This window comes from Trachemys scripta, chromosome 13, assembly GCF_013100865.1.
Source record: "Trachemys scripta elegans isolate TJP31775 chromosome 13, CAS_Tse_1.0, whole genome shotgun sequence".
Taxonomy (NCBI): Eukaryota; Metazoa; Chordata; order Testudines; family Emydidae; genus Trachemys; species Trachemys scripta.
The window spans coordinates 25676848-25686188 of record NC_048310.1 but is presented as its reverse complement, the minus strand read 5'-3'; positions in this window follow the sequence as shown (position 1 = coordinate 25686188).

Here is a 9341-nt window from a genome sequence, read left to right as displayed (position 1 = left end):
CGCGCTGCTTGGTGGGGTTTGTAGTTCTTACAAACTCTCCACAGCGCCTGCCCACAGCATCAGGTGATGAGGCAGCAAACTACCATACCCAGAGTCCCCTCAAAGCTGGGTACGTCATGTATGTTCGTTGTGTCGGCTGTAGGCTGAAAAGTGGTAGAGGGAGCCGATGCATGATAAAAGATGCTGTAGGGTATTAAATAAACGTGGCGACTGCCGAATAAATAATGGAGCTATTTCCCTCCTACCACCCCTCGTTAGAGGGGGAAAAAACAGCATAGATATCTGGTATCTTCGATGAGAGCTGGCACTGGCCGCAGGTTTGGAGGCTGGTGCGAGCCTTTGCTGCATCATCCTGGAACCAGGACCGAGTAAGGCAGTAGTTTAAAAGGACACTTACATTTTAGAAACACTGTTACTTTGCGTTTATAATCCGAAAGTCTCAAAGCCCCTTACAGATGTTCGTTAAACTACACAGACATTTGGGGTAAGTAATAGTGTTATTCCCAGTTCACGGATATGGAAACTGAGATACAGAGAGAGAGAGATTAAAATGCTTTCCCTAGGGTACAAAGCAAGACTGGCTCCCAAAACCTCACTTAAAGTATTAGATTATACTCCTTTTGTTTCAAAAAAAAATTTTTTTTTTTTGGTATTCTGTTGTTTTAGCCTATTAGAAACCTTTCGATATCTTTTCTCTGCTGATTTTTGTCCCTGTCCGTTTGGCAAAAACAGATCCCCTCTCTCCTGCCCTTGCTTCTTGTCTCCTTGGAATTTCAATTTTAACTTGACTTTCTAGTTTATTTCTTGTTTCATCTATATATCACCCCATCTGTCGGGTGCTGATGATGCTTAGCCAGTTCATAGGTTGAAGGAACGTTAAATTACAATAGGTGCTCAAGTAAACAGTAGCAATTTCAGGCACTCATTTTGCTATTCCAGCATATTCTCCTAGACTAGCAGCTCCCCCTCTCTCAGAAAATTAAAGGTTCTCTCTTTTTCTCCTTATTCTTACTAGCTGATGGGAAGGGGAAGGCTCATTTCTTCTCTTGGGGGAGCCATTCCTATTTTAATTAAAATCAGCTGGAGTTTGGCCACTTACTTCAGGGGGCGAGGAGCAAGAGCAGGAAAGAGAGCTTTGAAGAGGGAGGTGGACAGGTGCATGTGGTCTCTTTGGTCCCTCTCCAAGCTATTATAGGAGAGGAGGCCCTTTCTCATTTGTCCTGGCTCAGAGGTAGGGATTGCTTTCTTCTTTCCAAGCTGATGTACAGAAGGAAAGCTGCTGGGGAAGAGAGGGGATTTTCTGTTTTAGCTGCACTTGCTCTCCCTGTCCCATAGGATAGAGATGCTGGTTGGTTCATACTGTCTTTGTCCACATCACCAAGGCTATTAGTCTTCTGTGTGGTATAATGTTGTAAGCTCTAAATTTCTTTTGGTTCCTTCTTTATGTGCTGCAAAGACTCTCCTGGTATTTTTACTCTCTTCCTTGAGATACTTATTACATCCCTACAATAAACTCACTCCTCCAACCTTCTTTAGCAATGTTCTTTTGTGAACATGTTGTAATCTTTGTTTGTTGTTGTATACTACACTTTCTATGCTGTTAGGGTTAATAAACACAGTCCTCCCTTCCCCCACAAAAAACAAAATCAACAACAAGAGACTCAGGGGAGCACCATGTGTTAGGAATTCAGGTTCCTGGGAAGGAGGATTTGTTTGGTTGCAGTTCAAACAAACATTCATTTTTTAAGATATTTGTAGCCTGTCTTGTATAGGCTGATGACCTCTTCTATACTGGAGAATGGATTTTAAGACTATGGTAATGCTACTTTTTTATTGTTTGAAAGGGGAGAGATCACATTTGGGGCCTGTCGACTTTGACAACATTCCTTTAAAGCAATGACTCACTAACATATCCAAAAATGAACATTTATTGAAGCCTGCTTTTGACTACTAATGAAAAAGATCAAAGTATTATTAATTTGCTGCTGGATCAATATAACATTCTAAAATAAAAGGTTTCAAATTGAATTAGAGAGACACTAAAGTCAAATTTGCTGCACAAAAATAAAAGTGATTTAAAATAATCTTTTCTCAAATAGAAATGTTTCAATTGTTTATAATTCCAGTAGCTGCTTTTAAGAGTAATAAATACTATCCTCTGAGTTTGTAACACATGCACTATTGCATTGAAATAGGGCTTGTTAACATGAAAGTGAAAATGAATTGTAATTAAATGTACATGACATGAAAACGAATAGCTTCATTTTCTTCTCCAAGCTGAGAAATGCAAAAAGTAAATGATAAAAAATGAAAGGAATAATGAAAAGACCTTAATATTCTTTTAGGTGTAATTATATACTTGTTTTTATAGTATAGGTAAAAAAGTACCGGTTTTATAATTATGATTATAAATATACCTTCGTCTACCTTAGGGTGACCAGACAGCAAGTGTGAAAAATCGGGATAGGGATGGGGGTAATAGGATCCTATATAAGAAAAAGACCCAAAAATCGGGACTGTCCCTATAAAATTGGGACATCTGGTCACCCTAGTCTACCTATAGTACATCCCTCTTAATGTACTTTTAAATATAAATCTTTTATCTGAGGGGAGGTGGTGGTGTCTATCAGATAATATGGTGGAGTTGGAGTCCTGGGTTGAAATCCTGGCCCTGCTGATGTTAATGACAACTCATTTGACATTAGTTGAGTCAGGTGTTCACCCCAAAAGTAAACACTGACTTGCTTTGTGATCTTGGGCAGGTCACTCAGACTCAGTGTATGCACCTATAAGATGAGGCTAACGGTCATCTCTCCAACAAAGATTATTGTGATGTTCAGTTAATAAATATTTGTAAAATGTTTTGTGATCCCCTACAGGAGGGCAAAATATCCTTATGTAGCTGGTCGTCCGTAAAAAGCTCTTTGTCGTACAGAAACAAACTACCCATGGCGTACATTCATTACAAGCTCACGATGTATAGATGTCAATTGTGACTGCTTTTTGCAAACTGGTCAACATGTGATCAGCTGGCATGACCAACCAGCAGTCTCTGTACTCTGTGCAAATCATATGAACACAAGTTTCCATAATAGAGCACATAGGGGAGCAAGTGGTGTTTAGCAGAGGGAAGTTCTACATTGATTCCCTTATTCCATGTCCTCACTAAAGTGGTAAGAGAGAGAATTTGGTTTTCTTGCAGTTACAAGAAGCTAAAGAATAACAGCTTTTAAACTGGTGCTGAGACGGAAAGATCAAACAGCAGCAACACATAAATGATTGTCTGAGACTGGACAGTGAATTCTAGAACAAAGTCTTGATGTGCAGAATGACCAGCTACATCTAGCACATGCTCTCATATGATTGACCTCCACCAAATTACTATGAATAGCTGTATAGTTCAAATCACATGCTTATAATAATGGTATATGGATAGTTTTAGCCTTTATGTATGTCATGAGGGCAGAGAAGTGCTGGTAGAGCCTGGGGCCTCAAGCGGAGCGGGCCAGGTGCCATGGTGCCACTGGCACCATGGGGCCTCAAGCGGAGCGGGCCAGGTGCCATGGTGCCACTGGCACCATGGGGCCTCAAGCGGAGCGGGCCAGGTGCCATGGTGCCACTGGCACCATTGTAAACGCGGTATTGTACAGAAAGATAGACTTTAAGAGATTAGAAGTAATGAGGCATAAATATCAGAATTGGTTACAAAGAAACAAAAGGTAAAATACAAACTAAAATCTAACTTAACAAGCTAAGTGAATTTAAAGCAAAAGGTTTCTCTCACCATATGCTTACAGCAGTCTGGCTGAATTCTTTCAGCCAGGCCACTCCCCCAGTTCAATGAGTCTTCCTTAATCTTTCAAATGTTGTTGATGTCCTGAGTAGAAACGAGGGGGAGAGGAAATTTAGGGCCTCCTTTCTTCATTTCCTCCTTGTTGAGAATCATCTCCAGCTGGGGTTCAGGCTATAGCAAATCTGTCTGAGAAGATGTAAATTTCTTACTCACGCCTTTCTTTCTGCTAAAGAATAGCTGCTTAACTAGGTGATAGATAGTCCATTTGATTTTGTTGACATTAAAACCATGCACCATAGAATTCAGTGTCAGGAAAACACCCAGCCATATTTATAAGCTTACAGCAAGGTCCACACAATTCATAGCAGCAAACAAAGCCCCAGGCCCAGCAGGATTTATCATTTGCAGCAGGCACAACACAACAGACGTCAGCAGGCAAAAAAACCCAAAAATACATTATTTAAATTATCCAAGACAGACACTATCTCAAGCCAGCAAGGGAGAATGCTACTGTGGCAGACAATGCAAATGAACCTTTAAAGCCTACCTCAAACACATAGCTCTATGTTGGGCTCTTCTACTAGCCCAGGTGTCTGCTCATATTTAGCAAACAGCCATTTCACCGTGTATCTCCAACCTGACAGCAGCTTTTCGCCCTTTATATCACATATATTATGCAGTACACAACATCCAGCTATAACCATTGGGATGTTTTTCTCACTGAGATCTAAGCTAGTGAGTAAATACCACCAGTGTCCCTTCAATCTACCAGAAGCACATTCCCCAGTCATTCTGCCCCTGCTGAGCTGGAAGTTGAATCTTTCCTTGGCACTGTCCAGATGGCCACTATATGGATTCATAAGCCAGGGAAGCAAGAGGTAGGCTGGGAATCACTATTGGCATTTCCATATCATCATTGGTAATCTACTGTTTTGGAATTAATGTCCCTGCATGCAGCGTTCTGAACAGCCCCTGTGTTCTTAAAGGCACAAGCATCATGCATTTTTGGAGCATCCCCAATGATCCACTAGCATATGCATAACCACGGAAAAGTATCTTTTTTGTTGATGTAGCAATTTGGGCTGGTGCCAAAATAGGGATATGTGTTTTGTTTATTGCCCCATCACAACTTGGGAACCCCACTGGTGCAAATCCATTGTTATTTCTTGCACACTACTGAAACTCAGTCTTGCTTAGCAGGAAACCATTAATAGCCCTACACACTTTCATGACAAGGGCCCGTCACAGGGTTTACTACTCACCACTGTGGTACCTCTCTGTGGCCACATCTGGGGATTAGCTCTGGACCAGTCTATGCCTCCTGCTTTGGTTGCTCACCCTATCTCTCTCTGAATTCAATTGTTCTCTCTTTGTGGCTTGGCCCTCTGGTCAGGTCACTGTAGTCTTCCCCTTCTGGGGTATCAAAGTCCAACTGGACGATCTGTTTCAGGCTGTCTTCCGTTCCACTGCCCAGACTATTCCACTTCTCCAGTAGCTTGGTAGGGGAATCCGGGACCACCCTCTATGCCAGGTTCTAGACTAGGGAACAGGCTGTGACTAGCAGCCATAGTCTATGCAATCCCAGGCCCCATTGCTGTTTCCCTGGGCTGCTTTCTCCCTTTCTTCTCTAACTCCAGTCCCCCTCTGGGTTACCATCAGAGTTATCTCTGCTCCCTGTGGCTGTTTCACTCTCTTCAGACTCTTGCCAGAGTGTATAGTCCAACTGTCCAACACAGGATCCCAGGGCTCACTTTCCCCCTAGCAGGGGTGTGCACAGGAATAAAAATTTGACCACTTTTGGAGGGGCACATTCTGTGCCCCCCACTGCAGTCCCAGGGCTGAAGGAGCTCGCTCTCCCCACCCCGGAGGAGCTCTGTGTCCCCACCAATTATTGGTACAGCCCATGCCCCTGCCCCCTAGACTTCTTCCTCTTCTTTCTCCTCTCTAGGGGATGACTGCAGAGTTCCTTCTTGTCCTCTAGTTCCTGGTCTTATACTAGCTCAACTTGCCCCTGCCCGGCTGGGGTTCATCATCAATTAGAACTTATCAGCCCTGACGCTTCTCCCAGTGCAGCCTGTCATAGGGTTATTTGCTCCTTTTACCTATGCAAGCCTTGTGTAGGATGGAACCCCATTACAGGCCCCCACTGTGGATTTTCCAACTCCAAAATGATTTCCCACGGACCGATAACAAGCTAGCGCTGGAAGCGTACAGAGCATGACCACCACTTGTTTCGCCTCTGTCAATTCTGATGTTGCTGTGATGGAGGGCTGGGGCAAACTCAGGGCAAATCCATGAATGTGACCTTTTACATTCAAAAGTTCTGCAGCCACTGCTCATCATCCCAAACCTGGATTATGTGATCTCACCAGTCAGTGCTTGATTCTCGGGCCCAGAAGCACTGCTCCACCTTCTGCAGCTGCTCTGTGAATACCACCAGTAATCTGGAGGTTTTTTTCCCCACTACATTCATCAAGAAAATCTCCTAGAAAAATCCTCATGTTTCTTATTTTGATCCTAGTTGTTGCCTGAAGATCTGCAAATATAGAATTGTGCATCCTGTATTTGCAGTGTTTATTAGAATAATAGTGAGCTCTGTGGGCTCTTTGAGGCTTTTTTAAAAATGTTTTGTTTATTGCCATGGTGCCATTAAAAATGGTGCTAAAATTATGGGATGTGGAAGGTTTTATTGGATGGAAAAAGTTGCATGCTGGGAACTTGAGCTTTATCTCCCAGAAGTCCGTGGGCAAATCCCAATCCCACAAAACACTGCAAAAATGTCCCAAAAGGCATTGTGCCACATGGCAGTGCATAGCACACAAGGATACCTACCCATAGTGCATAGCACTGTATAGCAAGACAAGCACTCCTTGTAAGTATGCACAGTCAACACAAGCAGCTGAGTATGCATACACCTGAGTGATATATAAACTTCAGCGGCTGTACACCAACCTAACTCGTGTTGACCAAAGTTTGTAGTGTAGATGTGACTTAAAACTCTTTCATCTCATGGGTCCACAGGCACCTCTCTGGACTAAAGAACAGAATTCTTTTAGATTGACTAAAGCTGCTGAGAGGAAGTGAAACTGCACGTATTGTATACATGTTTTATGAAAGTTACCCTGGAAACCTAAGGCCTCCATCATTTCCCCTCAGGCAGGGATAACATACAGAGAGAGGGAGAAACTGCCAGTTTCCAGTTGGAGTGTCTTGCACATAATAAATAATTCTTTCATCTGGAAGGATGAAGCTGAGGTGGGATGGGAAGGGAAAAAGGGCATTTTTTATTTAAACGTATACTGTGGTTCTTTTTCCTAATCTGTGGCTTAGATAATTTAATTTATAATTATTAGATTTGTGTTGTTCTTAGTACTTTTACACTTGGAGATTCTGTAGTGTAACAGAGGCTTCTTTTAGTAAATTTCTATATAAAAGCATTCCAATAAATCAAAGGAAGGAAAAACTCTTAATTCCAAAACACTTCAGTGTTCAGATTATATGACATAATAAAAGAGAGACACAAAGGAGAACAGGCAAGGACAAGAAAAGACTTTTCATACGAGATTTTAAATGAGATGGAAATGGTGTCATCACTTTTTCGCTTTCTATATCAAGTTCTTGTGAGGCACATTTCATATGGGTCTCAGTCCATCAAGGTGCTTAGCATTTCCACTGATACACTGAGTGCCATTAATTCCTATTGAAGACTAAGGGTTCAGAGTACCTCCAAGGATGTGCTTAGTGTCTTTCTGGATGCTGGACTGGGCCCAGGGCTGCTGTCTGAAATGGTGCTAGTATTTGACTTTCAGAGCTTAGAGTTGTCTTCTCCATAGACAGAATCTGCTAGACCATGTATTAAACAAATGTAACTCCCTTTGAATGTGAAACAGTTGAATATATTAAGGGACACAATCATAAAGAGGGAAGAAAGCCAGAAAGTAATGAAAACACTTGAAAACTACATGCATTATTCAGGTCTCAGTAATGAATAACTGCTTAAAGAATGAATACCAGCAGCTTTACGTGGAGTAAGGGAAACATTTTTTGTTTTGATGGTAACAGTATAGTTGAATTGAACTGAACGTTATCAGCATCCTGTACATTAATGCTTTGTTCTAATAGAAATGATATTTTAATAGACATATTGATTTATGTATTACTTTTATTCTCCACTAAATAATGTTTCATGCAAAGCAGGACACTACTGTTTTTGTTAAAGACTCTGAAATCTTGTATGACAAAACAGTTTCTGCTATGTATGGGCTCTATTCATATAAATAAATAAATAAATCGCCTCTCTTGTAACAGAAGCAGCATAGGACTCCTGGTTCATTGAACCTATCTTGATTCAGAAACAAAACTCTGAAATTTCTTGTCTGCATAGCATGGATTTGTGCCTTTGGCTACAATCCCAGTTTATAGCAAAGATAAACATGCCTTTCCTTTTATGCAGGTATGGAGAAAGACCTATGCTAGTAATGACATGCTACAGGCTGAATCTGAATGCATTGTGAGAATAGTCAATCTCAGAGACCTGGGCCCAGATCCTCAAAGACATTTAGGCACCTAACTTCTAGGTGCCTAAATACCTTTGAGAATCTGTGCTTCAATGTACACTCAAGGAAGGGAATAATAAGGAATGGGGAGGCAATTCAGTAACTTTATATCAGTACACGAAGCACAGCAGACAGATGCAAGCAAACATGGAAGAGTATGATCTAATAGAGCTGAAACCTGGAAATAATCAAAACCATGACTTGATAGTTAATATGGATGGGTAAATTTATTCAGCAATACAAGAAAGGGAAGAGGTGGAGAAGCCATGGCATCTGTCCAAAACAACTTATAGGCAAGGATAAGAAATGGTAGGGCACAAGGAGGAAAGACTGAGTAAAACTAGAAGCAATAGGAAAGAGTAGAAAATCTCTGATAGGGGTCTCTGTTACACCAGCAACCGTGGACAAAGTAGGAGATGAAATTAGTGTTACTAATCCCTAAAGGAATGACAGCAATAATGGGGAGATTTCAATTGACCTGACAACCTGCCTGAATCTGAACTGGATATTTTGGATATAATGTAAGAGCTTATCACCTAGATTTTCAGCATCAGCATAAAAACTCTGTCTATTCTGTTTTTATATGTAGAATCAAAACTTGTTCAGTGTGACCTAGAATAGCTGTGGCACATCCTAATCTGTGTTTTTCTGAGAGCATGTTTTAATCCTAGAGATCAGTCAGTTCTGGTCCTGGGTATGTTAACATTTAGGATTTTATAATTTTATTATGTTATTTTACCTTATACCACACATCTTACAAAATATGAATAGATTAATCAGTTTGTCATTGTCATGTCACTTATCAAACCACTCACATATCCAGCTTGACATTGACTTCATTACTTTAGACTGCTTGCAGATTATGATAGACTCCTTTTAAGCACTGAAGATACATGAAAAGAGATTACCGGCTGCATGGAACTCTCTCCCTTCCCCTGTGTGGGACAGGGGCTCAGTTGCCACCATGTGCCCCTCTTCTCTAGATAATATAA